Below are 19,241 nucleotides of genomic sequence, written 5' to 3' on the forward strand. Positions count from 1 at the left end.
TTCTCTGCACGTATTCGCAGTTTGATATTACGACTTTTTATACAGAAAAAATTAAAATTACTGAAAGCGGCGATGGATCACATTTTGCCAAACCCTCCCTGCAGTTTTAAAAATATCACAAATATCCCAAATTCGACGCTTGAACCATATTTTAGAGCCAAATTCTGGCTCTGTGCACGTATTCGCAGTTTGATATTACTACTTTTTATACCGAAAATATGCCAATTACTGAAAGCGCCGATGTGTCACATTTTGCCCAAGTCCTCCCTGCAGTTTAAAAAATATCACAAACATCCCATATTCGACCCTTTAACCATATTTTGTAGCCAAATTCTGGGTCTCTGCACTTATTCGCAGTTTGAAATTACGAATTTTTATACCGAAAATATACCAATTAATGAAAGCGTCGATGGGTCACATTTTGCCCAAAACCCTCTGCAGTTTTCGAAATATCCCAAACATCCCAAATACGACCCTTGAGGAATATTTTGGAGCCAATTTCTGGATCTCTGCACGTACTCACAGTATGAAATTACGACTTTTTATACCGAAAATATGCCAGTTACTGAAAGCAGCGATGGATGACATTTTGCCCGAGCCCTCTCTGCAGTTAAGAAAATATCACAAACGTCCCAAATTCGACGCTTGAGCCATATTTTGGAGCCAGATTCTGTCTCTCTGCACGTATTCGCAGTTTGAAATTACGACTTTTTATACAGAAAAAATGCCAGTTACTGAAAGCAGCGATGGATGACATTTTGCCCGAGCCCTCTCTGCAGTTAAGAAAATATCACAAACGTCCCAAATTCGACGCTTGAGCCATATTTTGGAGCCAGATTTTGTCTCTCTGCACGTATTCGCAGTTTGAAATTACGACTTTTTATACAGAAAAAATGCCAATTACTGAAATCGTCGATGGGTCACTTTTTGCCCAAACTCTCCCTGCAGTTACAAAAATATCACAAACATCCCAAATTCGACGCTTGAACCATATTTTGTAGCCAAATTCTGGCTCTTTGCACGTATTCGCAGTTTGATATTACGACTTTTAATACCAAAATATGCCAATTTCTGAACGCCCCGATGAGTCACATTTTGCCCAAACCCTCCCTGCAGTTTTCAAAATATCCCAAACATCCAAAATTTGACGCTTGAGCAATATTTTCGAGCCAAATTCTCGCTCCCTGCACGTATTCGCATTTTGAAATTACAACTTTTAATACCGAAAATATGCCAATTACTGAAAGCGTCGATGGGTCACATTTTGCCCAAACCCCTCTGCAGTTTTCGAAATATCCCAAACATCCCAAATTCGACGCTTGAACCATATTTTGGAGCCAAATTCTGGATCTCTGCACGTATTCGCAGTATGAAATTACGACTTTTTATACAGAAAAAATGCCAATTACTGAAAGCAGCGATGGATCACATTTTGCCCAAGTCCTCCTTGCACTTTTCAAAATATCCCAAACATCCCAAATTCGACGCTTGGGCCATATTAAGGAGCCAAATTCTGGCTCTCTGCATGTATTCGCAGTTTGAAACTACGAATTTTATACCGAAAATATCCCAATTATTGAGAGCGGCGATTGGTCACTGTTTGCCCAAACCCACCCCGCAGTTTTGAAAATATCCAAAACATCCCAAATTCGACGCTTGAGCCAAACTTTGGAGCCAAGTTCTGGCTCTCTGCACGTACTCGCAGTTTGAAATTACGAATTTTTATACCAAAATATGCCAATTACTGAACGCGCCGATGAGTCACATTTTGCCCAAACCCTCCCTGCAGTTTTAAAAATATCCAAAACATCCCAAATTTGACGCTTGAGTAATATTTTGGAGCAAAATTCTCGCTCTCTGCACGTATTCGCAGTTTGAAATTATGACTTTTTATACCGCATATATGCCAATTACTGGGATCAGCGATGGGTCACATTTTGCCCAAACCCTCCCTGCAGTTTTAAAAATATCACAAAAATCCCAAATTCGACTCTTGAACCCTATTTTGGTGCAAAATTCTGGCTCTCTGCACGTATTCGCAGTTTGAAATTACGACTTTTTATACAGAAAAAATGCCAATTACTGAAAGCGGCGATGGTTCACATTTTGCCCAAAACCTTCCTGAAGTTTTCAAAATATCCAAAACATCCCAAATTCGACGCTTGGGCCATATTAAGGAGCCAAATTCTGGCTCTCTTCTTGTATTCGCAGTTTGAAATTACGACTTTTTATACCGAAAATATGCCTATTACTGAACGCGCCGATGAGTCACATTTTGCCAAACCCTCCCTGCAGTTTTCAAAATATCCCAAACATCCCAAATTCAACTATTGAGCAATATTTTGGAGCCAAGTTCAGGCTCTCTGCACGTATTCGCAGTTTGAAATTACGAATTTTTATACCGAATATATGCCAATTACTGGGATCAGCGATGTGTCACATTTTGCCCAAACCATCCCTGCAGTTTTAAAAATATCACAAACATCCCAAATTCGACGCTTGAACCATATTTTTGAGCCAAATTCAGGCTCTCTGCACGTATTCGCAGTTTAATATTACGACTTTTTATACAGAAAAAATGCAAATTACTGAGAGCGGCGATGGGTCACAGTTTGCCCAAACCCACCCTGCAGTTTTGAAAATATCTCAAACATCCCAAGTTCGACGCTTGAGCCATATTTTGGGGCCAAATTCTGGCTCTCTGCACGTATTCGCAGTTTGAAATTACGACTTTTTATATCGAAAATATGCCAATTACTGAACGCGCCGATGAGTCACATTATGCACAAACCCTCCCTGCAGTTTTCAAAATATCCCAAACATCCCAAATTCGACTATTGAGCAATATTTTAGAGCCAAATTCTGGCTCTTTTCACGTATTCCAGTTTGAAATTACGAATTTTTATACCGAAAATATACCAATTACTGAAAGCGTCAATGGGTCACATTTTGTCCAAACCCCTCTGCAGTTTTCGAAATATCCCAAACATCCCAAATACGACCCTTGAGGAAAATTTTGGAGCCAAATTCTGACTCTCGGAACGTTTTCGCAGTTTGAAATTACGAATTTTATACCGAAAATATGCCAATTACTGAGAGCAGCAATGGGTCACAGTTTACCCAAATTCACCCTGCAGTTTTGAAAATATCTCAAACATCCTAAATTCGACTCATGAACCATATTTTGGAACCAAACTCTGGCTCTCTGCACGTATTCGCAGTTTGAAATTACGAATTTTTATACAGAAAAAATGTCAATTACTGAAAGCGGCGATGGATCACATTTTGCACAAATCCTCCCTGCAGTTTTCAAAATATCCCAAACATCCCAAATTCGACGCTTGGGCCATATTAAGGAGCCAAATTCTGGCTCTCTGTATGTATTCGCAGTTTGAAATTACGAATTTTATGCCGAAAATATGCCAATTACTGATTGCGGCGATGGGTCACTGTTTGCCCAAACCCACCCTGCAGTTTTGAAATTATCCCAAACATCCCAAATTCAACGCTTGAGCCATATTTTGGAGCCAAGTTCTGGCTCTCTGCACGTATTCGCTTTTTGATATTACGAATTTTTATAACGAAAATATGCCAATTACTGAGCGCGCCGATGAGTCACATTTTGCCCAAGTCCTTCGTTCCAGTTTTAAAAATATCACAAACATCCCAAATTCGACGCTTGAACCATATTTTGTAGCCAAATTCTGGCTCTCTGCACTTATTCGCAGTTTGAAATTACGACTTTTTATACCAAAATATGCCAATTACTTAACGCCCTTATGAGTCACATTTTGCCCAAACCCTCCCTGCAGTTTTCAAAATATCCCAAACATCCCAAATTTGACGCTTGAGCAATATTTTGGAGCCAAATTCTGGCTCTCTGCACGTATTCGCAGTTCGAAATTATTACTTTTTATACCGAAAATATGCCAAATACTGAAAGCAGCGATGGATCACATTTTGGCCAAACACCCCCTGCAGTTTCAAAAATACCCCAAACATCCCAAATACGACCCTTGAAGCATAACTTGGAGTCAAATTCTGGCTTTCTGCAGGTATTCGCAGTATGAAATTACGAATTTTTATACAGAAAATATGCCAGTTACTGAAAGCAGCGATGGATCACATTTTCCCCAAGACCTCCCTGCAAATTTTAAAATATCCCAAACGCCCCAAATTCGACGCTTGAGCCATATTTTGGAGCCAAATTCTGGCTCTCGGCACGTTTTCGCAGTTTGAAATTACGAAATTTATAACGAAAATATGCCAATTACTGAGAGCGGCGATGGGTCACAGTTTGCCCAAATTCACCCTGCAGTTTTGAAAATATCTCAAACATCCGAAATTCGACTCTTGAGGCATATTTTGGAACCAAACTCTGGCTCTCTGCACGTATTCGCAGTTTGAAATTACGAATTTTATACCGAATATATGCTAATTACTGGGATCAGCGATGGGTCACATTTTGCCCAAACCTTCCCTGCAGTTTAAAAAATATCAGAAACATCCCAAATTCGACTCTTGAACCATATTTTGGAGCCAAATTCTGGCTCTCTGCACGTATTCGCAGTTTGAAATTACGACTTTTTATACAGAAAAAATGCCAATTACTGAAAGCGGAGATGGATCACATTTTGCCCAAAACCTCCCTGAAGTTTTCAAAATATCCCAAACATCCCAAATTCGACGCTTGAGCCATATTAAGGAGCCAAATTCTGGCTCTCTTCATATATTCGCAGATTGAAATTACGAATTTTATACCAAAAAAATGCCAATTACTGAGATCGGCGATGGGTCACAGTTTGCCCAAACCCACCATGCAGTTTTGAAAATATCCCAAACATCCCAAGTTCGACGCTTGAGCCATATTTTGGCGCCAAATTCTGACTCTCTGCATGTATTCGCAGTTTGAAATTACGACTTTTTATACCGAAAATATGCCAATTACTGAGCGCGCCGATGAGCCACGTTTTGCCCAAACCCTCCCCGCAGTTTTCAAAATATCCCAAACATCCCAAATTCGACTATTGAGCAATATTTTGGAGCCAAATTCTGGCTCTCTGCATGTATTCGCAGTTTGAAATTACGACTTACGAAAATATGGTTCAAGAGTCGAATTTGGGATGTTTGTGATATTTTTAAAACTGCAAAGAGGGTTTTTGCAAAATGTGACACATCGCTGATCCCAGTAATTGGCATATATTCGGTATAAAAACTCGTAATTTCAAACTGCGAATACGTGCAGAGAGCGAGAATTTGGGTCCAAAATATTGCTCAAGCGTCAAATTTGGGATGTTTGGGATATTTTGAAAAGTGCAGGAAGGGTTTGAGCAAAATGTGACTCATCGGCGCGCTCAGTAATTGGCATATTTTCTGTATAAAAATTCACAATTTCAAAAAGCGAATACTTGCAGAGAGCCAGAACGTGGCTCCAAAATATTGCTCAAGCGTCAAATTTGGGATGTTTGGGATATTTTGAAAACTGCAGGGAGGGTTTGGGCAAAATGTGACTCAGCGGGGCGTTAAGTAATTGGCATATTTTGGTATAAAAAGTCGTAATTTCAAACTGCGAATACAGGCAAAGAGCCAGAATTTGGCTACAAAATATGGTTCAAGCGTCGAATTTGGGATGTCTGTGATATTTTTAAAACTGCAGGGAAGCTTTGGGCAAAATGTGACCCATCGCTGATCCCAGGAATTGGCATATATTCGGTAAAAAATTCGTAATTTCAAACTGCGAATACGTGCAGAGAGCCAGAGTTTGGTTCCAAAATATGGCTCAAGAGTCGAATTTGGGATGTTTGAGATATTTTGAAAACTGCAGAGAGGGCTCGGGCAAAATGTGACCCCCCGCCGCTTTCAGTAATTGGCATATTTTCGGTATAAAAAGTTGTAATTTCAAACTGCGAATAAGTGCAGAGAGCCAGAATTTGGCTCCAAAATATGGTTCAAAGGTCGAATTTGGGATTTTTGGGATATTTTGAAAACTGCAGAGAGGGTTTCGGCAAAATGTGATCCATCGCCGCTTTCAGTAATTGGCATTTTTTCTTTATAAAAAGTCGTAATATCAAACTGCGAATACGTGCAGAGAGCCAGAATTTGGCTCCAAAATATGGTTCAAGCGTCGAATTTGGAATGTTTGTGATATTTTTAAAACTGCAGAGGGGTTGGGCAAAATGTGACCCATCGCTGATCCCAGTAATTGGCATATATTTGGTATACAAAGTCGTAATTTCAAACTGCGAATACGTGCAGAGAGCCAGAATTTGGCTCCAAAATATTGCTCAATTGTCGAATTTGGGATGTTTGAGATATTTTGAAAACTGCAGGGAGAGTTTGGGCAAAATGTGACTCATCGCCGCTTTCTGTATTTGGCATATTGTCGGTATAAAAAGTCGTAATTTCATACTGCGAATACGTGCAGAAAGCCAGAATTTGACTCCAAGTTATGCCTCAAGGGTCGTATTTGGGATGTTTGGGATATTTTTAAAACTGCAGGGGGGGTTTGGGCAAAATGTGACCCATCGCTGATCCCAGAAATTGGCATATATTCGGTATAAAAAGTTGTAATTTCAATCTGCGAATACGTGCAGGGAGCCAGAGTTTGGTTCCAAAATATAGCTCATGAGTCGAATTTGAGATGTTTGAGATATTTTCTAAACTGCAGGGTGAATTTGGGCAAACTGTGACCCATCGCCGCTCTCAGTAATTGGCATATTTTCGGTATAAAATTCTTAATTTCAAACTGCGATAACGTGCCGAGAGCCAGAATTTGGCTCCTAAATATGGATGATGCGTCGAATTTGGGATGTTTGTGATATTTTTAAAACTGCAGAGGGGTTGGGCAAAATGTGACCCATCGCTGATCCCAGTAATTGGCATATTTTCGGTATAAAAAGTCGTAATTTCATACTGCGAATACGTGCAGAGAGCCAGAAATTGGCTCCAAAATATTCTTCAAGGGTCGTATTTGGGATGTTTGGGATATTTCGAAAATTGCAGAGGGGTTTGGGCAAAATGTGACCCATCGCCGCTTTCAATAATTGGTATATTTTCGGTATAACAAGTCGTAATATCAAACTGCGAATACGTGCAGAGAGCCAGAATTTGGCTCCAAAATATGGTTCAAGCGTCGAATTTGGGATGTTTGTGATATTTTTAAAACTGCAGGGAGGGTTTGGGCAATATGTGACCCATCGTTGTTCCCAGTAATTGGCATATATTCGGTATAAAAAGTCGTAATTTCAAACTGCGAATACGTGCAGAGAGCCAGAATTTTGCTCCAAAATATTGCTCAATAGTCGAATTTGGGATGTTTGGGATATTTTGAAAACTGCAGGGAGAGTTTAGGCAAAATGTGACTCATCGGCGCGTTCAGTAATTGGCATATTTTCTGTATAAAAAGTCGTAATTTCAAACTGCGAATACATGCAGAGAGCCAGAATTTGGCGCCAAAATATGGCTCAAGCGTCGAACGTGGGATGTTTGGGATATTTTCAAAACTGCAGGGTGGGTTTGGGCAAACTGTGACCCATCGCCGCTCTCAGTAATTGGCATATTTTCGGTATAAAATTCGTAATTTCAAACTGCGAATACATGAAGAGCGCCAGAATTTGGCTCCTTAATATGGCTCAAGCGTAGAATTTGGGATGTTTGGGATATTTTGAAAACTTCAGGGAGGTTTTGGGCAAAATGTGATCCATCGCCGCTTTCAGTAATTGGCATTTTTTCTTTATAAAAAGTCGTAATTTTAAATTGCGAATACGTGTAGAGAGCCAGAATTTGGCTACAAAATATGGTTCAAGAGTCGAATTTGGGATGTTTCTGATATTTTAAAAATTGCAGGGAGGGTCTGGGCAAAATGTGACCCATCGCTGATCCAAGTAATTGGCATATATTCGGTATGAAAAGTCGTAATTTCAAACTGCGAATACGGGCAGAGAGCCAGAGTTTGGTTCCAAAATATTGCTCAAGAGTCAAATTTCGGATGTTTGAGATATTTTCAAAACTGCAGGGTGAATTTGGGCAAACTGTGACCCATCGCCGCTCTCAGTAATTGGCATATTTTCGTTATAAAATTCGTAATTTCAAACTGCGAAAACGTGCCGAGAGCCAGACTTTGGCTCCAAAATATGGCTCAAGCGTCGAATTTGGGACGTTTGGGATATTTTAAAAATTGCAGGGAGGTCTTGGGCAAAATGTGATCCATCGCTGCTTTCAGTAACTGGCATATTTTCGGCATAAAAAGTCGTAATTTCATACTGCGAATACGTGCAGAAAGCCAGAATTTGACTCCAAGTTATGCCTCAAGGGTAGTATTTGGGATGTTTGGGATATTTCTAAAACTGCAGGGGGGGTTTGGGCAAAATGTGACCAATCGCTGCTCTCAGTATTTGGCATATTTTCGGTATAAAAAGTAGTAATTTCAAACTGCGAATACGTGTAGAGAGCCGGAATTTGGCTCCAAAATATGGTTCAAGAGTCGAATTTGGGATGTTTCTGATATTTTCAAATCTGCAGGGAGGGTTTGGGCAAAATGTGACCTATCGCTGATCCCAGTAATTGGCATATATTCGGTATAAAAAGTCATAATTTCAAACTGCGAATACGTGCAGAGAGCCAGAATTTGGCTCCAAAATATTGCTCAAGCGTCAAATTTGGTATGTTTGGGATATTTTGACAACTGCAGAGGGGGTTTGGGGAAAATGTGACTCATCGCCGCTCTCAGAATTTGACATATTGTCGGTATAAAAAGTCGTAATTTCAAACTGCGAATATGTGCAAAGAGCCAGAATTTGGCTACAAAATATGGTTCAAGCGTCGAATTTGGGATGTTTGTGATATTTTTAAAACTGCAGGGAGGGTTTGGGCAAAATATGACCCATCGCTGATCCCAGTAATTGGCATATATTCGGTATAGAATGTCGTAATTTCAAACTGCGAATACGTGCAGAGAGCCAGAGTTTGGTTCCAAAATATAGCTCAAGAGTCGAATTTGGGATGTTTGAGATATTTTCAAAACTGCAGGGTGAATTTGGGCAAACTGTGACCCATCACCGCGCTCAGTAATAGGCATATTTTCGGTATAAAATTCTTAATTTCAAACTGCGATAACGTGCCGAGAGCCAGAATTTGGCTCCTAAATATGGATCAAGCGTCGAATTTGGGACGTTTGGGATATTTTGAAAACTGCAGAGAGGTCTTGGACAAAATGTGATCCATCGCCGCTGTCAGTAACTGGCATATTTTCGGTATAAAAAGTCGTAATTTCATACTGCGAATACGTGCAGAAAGCCAGAAATTGGCTCCAAAATATTCTTCAAGGGTCGTATTTGGGATGTTTGGGATATTTCGAAAACTGCAGAGGGGTTTGGGCAAAATGTGACCCATCGCTGCTTACAGTAATTGGTATATTTTCTGTATAAAAAGTCGTAATATCAAACTGCGAATTCGTGCAGAGAACCAGAATTTGGCTCCAAAATATTGCTCAATAGTCGAATTGGGATGTTTGGGATATTTTGAATAGTTTAGGGAGGTTTTGGGCAAAATGTGATCCATCGCCGCTTTCAGTAATTGGCATTTTTTCTGTTTAAAAAGCCGTAATTTCAAACTGCGAATACGTGCAGAAAGCCAGAATTTGGCTCGAAAATATGGTTCAAGAATCGAATTTGGGATGTTTCTGATATTTTTAAAACTGCAGGGAGGGTTTGGGCAAAATGTGACCCATCGCTGATCCCAGTAATTGGCATATATTCGGTATAAAAAGTCATAATTTCAAACTGCGAATACGTGCAGAGAGCGAGAATTTGGCTCCAAAATATTGCTCAAGCGTCAAATTTGGTATGTTTGGGATATTTTGACAACTGCAGAGGGGGTTTGGGGAAAATGTGACTCATCGCCGCTCTCAGAATTTTACATATTGTCGGTATAAAAAGTCGTAATTTCAAACTGCGAATACGTGCAAAGAGCCAGAATTTGGCTACAAAATATGGTTCAAGCGTTGAATTTGGGATGTTTGTGATATTTTTAAAACTGCAGGGAGGGTTTGGGCAAAATATGACCCATCGCTGATCCCAGTAATTGGCATATATTCTTTATAGAAAGTCGTAATTTCAAACTGCGAATACGTGCAGAGAGCCAGAGTTTGGTTCCAAAAAATAGCTCAAGAGACGAATTTGGGATGTTTGAGATATTTTCAAAGCTGCAGGGTGAATTTGGGCAAACTGTGACCCATCGCCGCTCTCAGTAATAGGCATATTTTCGGTATAAAATTCTTAATTTCAAACTGCGATAACGTGCCGAGAGCCAGAATTTGGTTCCTAAATATGGATCAAGCGTCGAATTTGGGACGTTTGGGATATTTTGAAAACTGCAGAGAGGTCTTGGGCAAAATGTGATCCATCGCCGCTGTCAGTAACTGGCATATTTTCGGTATAATAAGTCGTAATTTCATACTGCGAATACAAGCAGAAAGCCAGAAATTGGCTCCAAAATATTCTTCAAGGGTCGTATTTGGGATGTTTGTCATATTTCGAAAACTGCAGAGGGGTTTGGGCAAAATGTGACCCATCGCCGCTTACAGTAATTGGTATATTTTCGGTATAAAAAGTCGTAATATCAAACTGCGAATACGTGCAGAGAGCCAGAATTTGGCTCCAAAATATGGTTCAAGCGTCGAATTTGGGATGTTTGTGATATTTTTAAAACTGCAGGGAGGGTTTGGGCAAAATGTGACCCATCGTTGTTCCCAGTAATTGGCATATATTCGGTATAAAAAGTCGTAATTTCAAACTGCGAATACGTGCAGAGAGCCAGAATTTGGCTCCAAAATATTGCTCAATAGTCGAATTTGGGATGTTTGGGATATTTTGAAAACTGCAGGGAGGGTTTAGGCAAAATATGACTCATCGGCCGTTCAGTAATTGGCATATTTTCGGTATAAAATTCGTAATTTCAAACTTCGAATACATGCAGAGAGACAGAATTTGGCGCCAAAATATGGCTCAAGCGTCGAACTTGGGATGTTTGGGATATTTTCAAAACTGCAAGGTGGGTTTGGGCAAACTGTGACCCATCGCCGCTCTCAGTAATTGGCATATTTTCGGTATAAAATTCGTAATTTCAATCTGCGAATACATGAAGAGAGCCAGAATTTGGCTCCTTATTATGGCTCAAGCGTCGAATTTGGGATGTTTGGGATATTTTGAAAACTTCAGGGAGGTTATGGGCAAAATGTGATCCATCGCCGCTTTCAGTAATTGGCATTTTTTCTGTATAAAAAGTCGTAATTTCATACTGCGAATACGTGCAGAAAGCCAGAATTTGACTCCAAGTTATACCTCAAGGGTCGTATTTGGGATGTTTCGGATATTTTTAAAACTGCAGGGAGGTTTGGGCAAAATGTGACCCATCGCTGCTTTCAGTATTTGGCATAATTTCGGTATAAAAAGTAGTAATTTTAAAAAGCGATTACGTGCAGAGAGCCAGAACTTGGCTCCAAAATATTGCTCAAACGTCAAATTTGGGATGTTTGGGATATTTTGAAAACTGCAGGGAGGGTTTGGGCAAAATGTGACTCATCGGGGCGTTAAGTAATTGGCATATTTTGGTATATTCGTAATTTCAAACTGCGAATACGTGCATAGAGCCAGAATTTGGCTACAAAATATGGTTCAAGCGTCGAATTTGGGATGTTCGTTATATTTTTAAAACTGCAGGGAGGGTTTGGGCAAAATGAGATCCATCGCTGATCCCAGGAATTGGCATATATTTGGTAAAAAAAAGTCGTAATTTCAAACTGCGAATACGTGCAGAGAGCCAGAGTTTGGTTCCAAAATATGGCTCAAGAGTCGAATTTGGGATGTTAGAGATATTTTGAAAACTGCAGAGAGGGTTTGGGCAAAATGTGACCCATCGCTGATCCCAGTAATTGGCATATATTAGGTATAAAAAGTCGTAATTTCAAACTGCGAAGACGTGCAGAGAGCCAGAATTTGGCTCCAAAATATTGCTCAATAGTCGAATTTGGGATGTTTGGGATATTTTGAATACATTAGGGAGGTTTTTGTGCAAAATGTGATCCATCGCCGCTTTCAGTAATTGGCATTTTTTCTGTATAAAAAGCCGTAATTTCAAACTGCGAATACGTGCAGAAAGCCAGAATTTGGCTCGAAAATATGGTTCATGAATCGAATTTGGGATGTTTCTGATATTTTTAAAACTGCAGGGAGGGTTTGGGCAAAATGTGACCCATCGCTGATCTCAGTAATTGGCATATATTCGGTATAAAAAGTCATAATTTAAACTGCGAATACGTGCAGAGAGCGAGAATTTGGCTCCAAAATATTGCTCAAGCGTCAAATTTGGTATGTTTGGGATATTTTGACAACTGCAGAGGGGGTTTGGGGAAAATGTGACTCATCGCCGCTCTCAGAATTTGACATATTGTCGGTATAAAAAGTCGTAATTTTAAACTGCGAATACGTGCAAAGAGCCAGAATTTGGTTACAAAATATGGTTCAAGCGTCGAATTTGGGATGTTTGTGATATTTTTAAAACTGCAGGGAGGGTTTGGGCAAAATGTGACCCATCGTTGTTCCCAGTAATTGGCATATATTCGGTATAAAAAGTCGTAATTTCAAACTGCGAATACGTGCAGAGAGCCAGAATTTGGCTCCAAAATATTGCTCAAGCGTCAAATTTGGGATGTTTGGGATATTTTGAAAACTGCAGGGAGGTTTTGGGCAAAATGTGACTCTTCGGGGCGTAAAGTAATTGGCATATTTTGGTATAAAAAGTCGTAATTTCAAACTGCGAATACTTGCAAAGAGCCAGAATTTGGCTACAAAATATGGTTCAAGCGTCGAATTTGGGATGTTCGTTCCCATATTTTGTAGCCAAATTCTGGCTCTTTGCACGTATTCGCAGTTTGAAATTACGACTTTTTATACCGACAATATGTAAAATTCTGAGAGCGGCGATGAGTCACATGTTCCCCAAACCCCCTCTGCAGTTGTCAAAATATCCCAAACATACCAAATTTGACGCTTGAGCAATATTTTGGACCCAAATTCTCGCTCACTGCACGTATTCGCAGTTTGAAATTATGACTTTTTATACCGAATATATGCCAATTACTGGGATCAGCGATGGGTCACATTTTGCCCAAACCCTCCCTGCAGTTTTAAAAATATCTGAAACATCCCAAATTCGATTCTTGAACCATATTTTCGAGCCAAATTCTGGCTTTCTGCACGTATTCGCAGTTTGAAATTACGGCTTTTTATACAGAAAAAATGCCAATTACTGAAAGCGGCGATAGATCACATTTTGCCCAAAACCTCCCTAAACTATTCAAAATATCCCAAACATCCCAAATTCGACTATTGAGCAATATTTTGGAGCCAATATCTGGCTCTCTGCACGTATTCGCAGTTTGAAATTACGAATTTTTATACAGAAAATATACCAATTACTGTAAGCGGCGATGGGTCACATTTTGCCCAAACCCCTCTGCAGTTTTCGAAATATCCCAAACATCCCAAATACGACCCTTGAAGAATATTTTGGAGCCAATTTCTGGCTTTCTGCACGTATTCGCAGTATGAAATTACGACTTTTTATGCCGAAAATATGCCAGTTACTGAAAGCAGCGATGGATCACATTTTGCCCAAGACCTCCCTGCAATTTTTAAAATATCCCAAACGTCCCAAATTCGACGCTTGAGCCATATTTTGGAGCCAAAGTCTGGCTCTCGGCACGTTTTCGCAGTTTGAAATTACGAATTTTATAACGAAAATATGCCAATTACTGTGAGCGGCGATGGGTCACAGTTTGCCCAAATTCACCCTGCCGTTTTGAAAATATCTCAAACATCCGAAATTCGACTCTTGAGCAATATTTTGGAACCAAACTCTGGCTCTCTGCCCGTATTCGCAGTTTGAAATTACGACTTTTTATACCAAATATATGCCAATTACTGGGATCAGCGATGGGTCACATTTTGCCCAAACCCTCCCTGCAGTTTGAAAAATATCAGAAACATCCCAAATTCGACTCTTGAACCATATTTTGGAGCCAAATTCTGGCTCTCTGCACGTATTCACAGTTTAAAATTACGACTTTTTATAAAGAAAAAATGCCAATTACTGAAAGCGGCGATGGATCACATTTTGCCCAAAACCTCCCTGAAGTTTTCAAAATATCCCAAACATCCCAAATTCTACGATTGAGCCATATTAAGGAGCCAAATTCTGGCTCTCTTCATGTATTCGCAGTTTGAAATTACGACTTTTTATACCGAAAATATGCCAATTACTGAACGCGCCGATGAGTCACATTTTGCCCAAACCCTCCCTGCAGTTTTCAAAATATCCCAAACATCCCAAATTCGACTATTGAGCAATATTTTGGAGCCAAATTCTGGCTCTCTGCATGTATTCGCAGTTTGAAATTACGACTTACGAAAATATGGTTCAAGAGTCGAATTTGGGATGTTTGTGATATTTTTAAAACTGCAGGGAGGGTTTGAGCAAAATGTGACACATCGCTGATCCCAGTAATTGGCATATATTCGGTATAAAAAGTCGTAATTTCAAACTGCAAATACATGCAGAGAGCGAGAATTTGGGTCCAAAATATTGCTCAAGCGTCAAATTTGAGATGTTTGGGATATTTTGAAATCTGCAGGGAGGGTTTGGGCAAAATGTGACTCATCGGCGCGCTCAGTAATTGGCATATTTTCGGTATAAAAATTCGCAATTTCAAAAAGCGAATACGTGCAGAGAGCCAAAACGTGGCTCCAAAATATTGCTCAAGCGTCAAATTTGGGATGTTTGGGATATTTTGAAAACATCAGGGAGGGTTTGGGCTAAATGTGACTTAGCGGGGCGCTAAGTAATTGGCATATTTTGGTATAAAAAGTCGTAATTTCATACTGCGAATACGTGCAAAGAGCCAGAATTTGGCTACAAAATATGGTTCAAGCGTCGAATTCGGATTTTTGTGTTATTTTTAAAACTGCAGGGAGGGTTTGGGCAAAATGTGACCCATCGCTGATCCCAGGAATTGGCATATATTCGGTAAAAAAAAGCCGTAATTTCAAACTGCGAATACGTGCAGAGAGCCAGAGTTTGGTTCCAAAATATGGCTCAAGAGTCGAATTTAGGATGTTTGAGATATTATGAAAACTGCAGAGTGGGCTCGGGCAAAATGTGACCCCTCGCCGCTTTCAGTAATTGGCATATTTTCGGTATAAAAAGTCGTAATTTCAAACTTCGAATAAGTGCAGAGAGCCAGAATTTGGCTCCAAAATATGGTTCAAAGGTCGAAATTGGGATTTTTGGGATATTTTGAAAACTGCAGAGATGGTTTCGGCAAAATGTGATCCATCGCCGCTTTCAGTAATTGGCATTTTTTCTGTATAAAAAGTCGTAATATCAAACTGCGAATACGTGCCAAGAGCCAGAATTTGGCTCCAAAATATGGTTAATGCGTCGAATTTGGGATGTTTGTGATATTTTTAAAACTGCAGGGAGAGTTTGGGCAAAATGTGACTCATCGCCGCTTTCAGTATTTGGCATATTGTCGGTATAAAAAGTCGTAATTTCAAACTGCGAATACGTGCAGAGAGCCAGAATTTGGCTCTAAAATATTGCTCAATTGTCGAATTTGGGATGTTTGGGATATTTTGAAAACTGCAGGAAGAGTTTGGGCAAAATGTGACTCATCGCCGCTTTCAGTATTTGGCATATTGTCGGTATAAAAAGTCGTAATTTCAAACTGCGAATACGTGCAAAGAGCCAGAATTTGGCTACAAAATATGGTTCAAGTGTCGAATTTGGGATGTTTGGGATATTTTGAAAACTGCAGGGAGGACTTGGGCAAAATGTGACTCATCGCGAGCACAGAAACAAAATGCAAGAAAACTTGCTTTAAATGCAATATTATGCGAAATTCAGAGATCTGAAGGCCAAATCACATATCGTGATACTACATGAAATTGTATCAAAATATCGGTAAAAATGAATATATTTACGTAATATGAAACTACATGATTAACGTGAAAAAGTCACTATTTTACCATATATGAGGATTTTAACTTCAAATCATAGAGCGAGGTTTCGTATTATTTAGATCCAAGAAAAGACATATGACAATGTTGTTTCCAATACAAATGATAAAAAACAATGTGTTTTCATAAGACCTAGCTAAAATGTTCTTGATTTTCCGTTTATATTACCGATGGAAGATGTACACGTAAAATCGCTCTAATCCTGCTGAAACGTCGATATATGCAATAAAAACCGAACTTCTCCCCTTTTCAATATCCTACTCAGTATTTTAACGAGAAACAAATGGTTGATTGAAAATGAAGTATTTGAGGTTAATTTCTAATCAATTATGTGTTTGCATCATTTTTATCGTATATATAATGAATTAATAACAATAAATTGAAAATTCACAAGAACGTGGAAAACGGGAAAATGTTGCCTAATTCGATGATATTTTGTTTAAATAACATAAAGGAAAAGGGGATGATAAACTTCAAAATATTGCTAAATTCGATGATTTTTCGTACGAAACAAAATGCAAGAAAACTTGCTTTAAATGCAATATTATGCGAAATTCTGAGATTTGAAGGCCAAATCACATATCGTGATACTACATGAAATAGTATCGAAATATTGGTAAAAATGAATATATTTACGTAATATCAAACTTCATGATTAACGTGAAAAAGTCACTATTTTACCATATATGAGGATTTTAACTTCAAATCATAGAGCGAGGTTTCGTATTATTTAGATCCAAGAAAAGACATTTGACAATGTTTTATCCAATACAAACAATAAAAATCAATATGTTTTCAATAGAATTAACTAAAATGTTCCTGATTTTCCGTTTATATTACCGATGGAAGAAGTACACGAAAACATCTCTATTCCGGCTGAAACGTCGATATATGCAATAAAAACAGAACTTCTCCCCTTTTTAATATCCTACTCAGTATTTTAACGAGAAACAAATGGTTGATTGAAAATGAAGTATTTAAGATTAATTTCTAATCAATTATGTGTTTGCATCATTTTTATCGTATATATAATGAATTAATAACAATAAACTGAAAATTCACAAAAACGTTGAAAAACGGGAAAATATTTGAGGATTTTAACTTCATATCCTACAGCGAGGTTTCGTATTATTTAGATCGAAGAAAAGACATATGACAATGTTGTTTTCAATACAAATGATAAAAATCAATGTGTTTTCATTAGAATTAAATAAAATGTTTCTGATTTTCCGTTTATATTACCCATGGAAGATGTACACGAAAACCGCTCTAATCCGGCTGAAACCTCCATATATGCAATAAAAACCGGACTTCTCCCCTTTTCAATATCTTACTCAGTATTTTAACGAGAAACAAATAGATGATTGAAAATTAAGTATTTAAGGTTATTATCTAATCAATTATGTGTTTGCATCATTTGTATCGTATATATAATGAATTGAAACCCATAGACTGAAAATTCACAGAAACGTGGAAAAACGGCAAAATATTGCCTAATTCGATGATATTTTGTTTAAATCACATAAAGGAAAAAGAGATGATAAACGTCAAAATATTGCTAAATTCGATGATTTTTCGTACGAAACCAAATGCAAGAAAACTTTCTTAAAATGCAATATTATGCGAAATTCTGATATTATAAGGCCAAATCACATATCGTGATACTACATGAAATAGTATCGAAATTTTGGTAAAAATGAATATATTTACATAATATCAAACTACATGATTATCGTGAAAAAAATCACTATTTAACCATATTTGAGGATTTAACCTTCATATTATAGAGCGAGGTTTCGTATTATTTAGATCCAAGAAAAGACATATGAAAATGTTGTTTCCAATACAAATGATAAAAATCAATGTGTTTTCATTAGAATTAACTAAAACGTTCCTGATATTCCGTTTATATTACCGATGGAAGATGTACACGTAAAATCGCTCTAATCCTGCTGAAACGTCGATATATGCAATAAAAACAGAACTTCTCCCCTTTTCAATATCCTACTCAGTATTTTAACGAGAAACAAATCGTTGATTGAAAATGAAATATTTAAGATTAATTTCTAATCAATTATGTGTTTGCATCATTTTTATCATATATATAATGAATTAATAACAATAAACTGAAAATTCACAAAAACGTGGAAAAACGGGAAAATGTTGCCTAATTCGATGATATTTTGTTTAAAATCACATGAAGGAAAAGGGGATGATAAACGTCAAAATATTGCTAAATTCGATGATTTTTCGTACGAAACAAAATGCAAGAAAACTTGCTTAAAATGCAATATTATGCGAAATTCTGAGATTTGAAGGCCAAATCACATATCGTGATACTACATGAAATAGTATCGAAATATTGGTAAAAATGAATATATTTACGTAATATGAAACTACATGATTAACGGGAAAAATTCACTATTTTACCATATATGAGGATTTTAACTTCAAATCATAGAGCGAGGTTTCGTATTATTTAGATCCAAGAAAAGACATATGACAATGTTGTTTCCAATACAAATGATAAAAAACAATGTGTTTTCATTAGAACTAACTAAAATGTTTTTGATTTTTCGTTTATATTACCGATGGAAGATGTACACGTAAAATCGCTCTAATCCTGCTGAAACGTCGATATATGCAATAAAGACCGAACTTCTCCTCTTTTCAATATCCTACTCAGTATTTTAACGAGAAACAAATATTTGATTGAAAATGAAGTATTTGAGGTTAATTTTTAATCAATTATGTGTTTGCATCATTTTTATCGTATACATAATGAATTAATAACAATACACTGAAAATTTTCAAAAACGTGGAAAGACGGGAAAATGTTGCCTAATTCGATGATATTTTGTTTAAATCACATAAAGGAAAAGGGAATGATAAACGTCAAAATATTGCTAAATTCGATGATTTTTCGAACGAAACAAAATGCAAGAAAACTTGCTTAAAATGCAATATTATGCGAAATTCTGAGATACGAAAGCCAAATCACATATCGTGATACTACATGAAATAGTATCGAAATATTGGTAAAAATGAATATATTTACGTAATATCAAACTACATGAATAACGTGAAAAAGTCACTATTTTACCATATATGAGGATTTTAACTTCAAATCATAGAGCGAGGTTTCGTATTATTTAGATCCAAAAAAAG

This window comes from Procambarus clarkii, chromosome 61, assembly GCF_040958095.1.
Source record: "Procambarus clarkii isolate CNS0578487 chromosome 61, FALCON_Pclarkii_2.0, whole genome shotgun sequence".
NCBI lineage: Eukaryota > Metazoa > Arthropoda > Malacostraca > Decapoda > Cambaridae > Procambarus > Procambarus clarkii.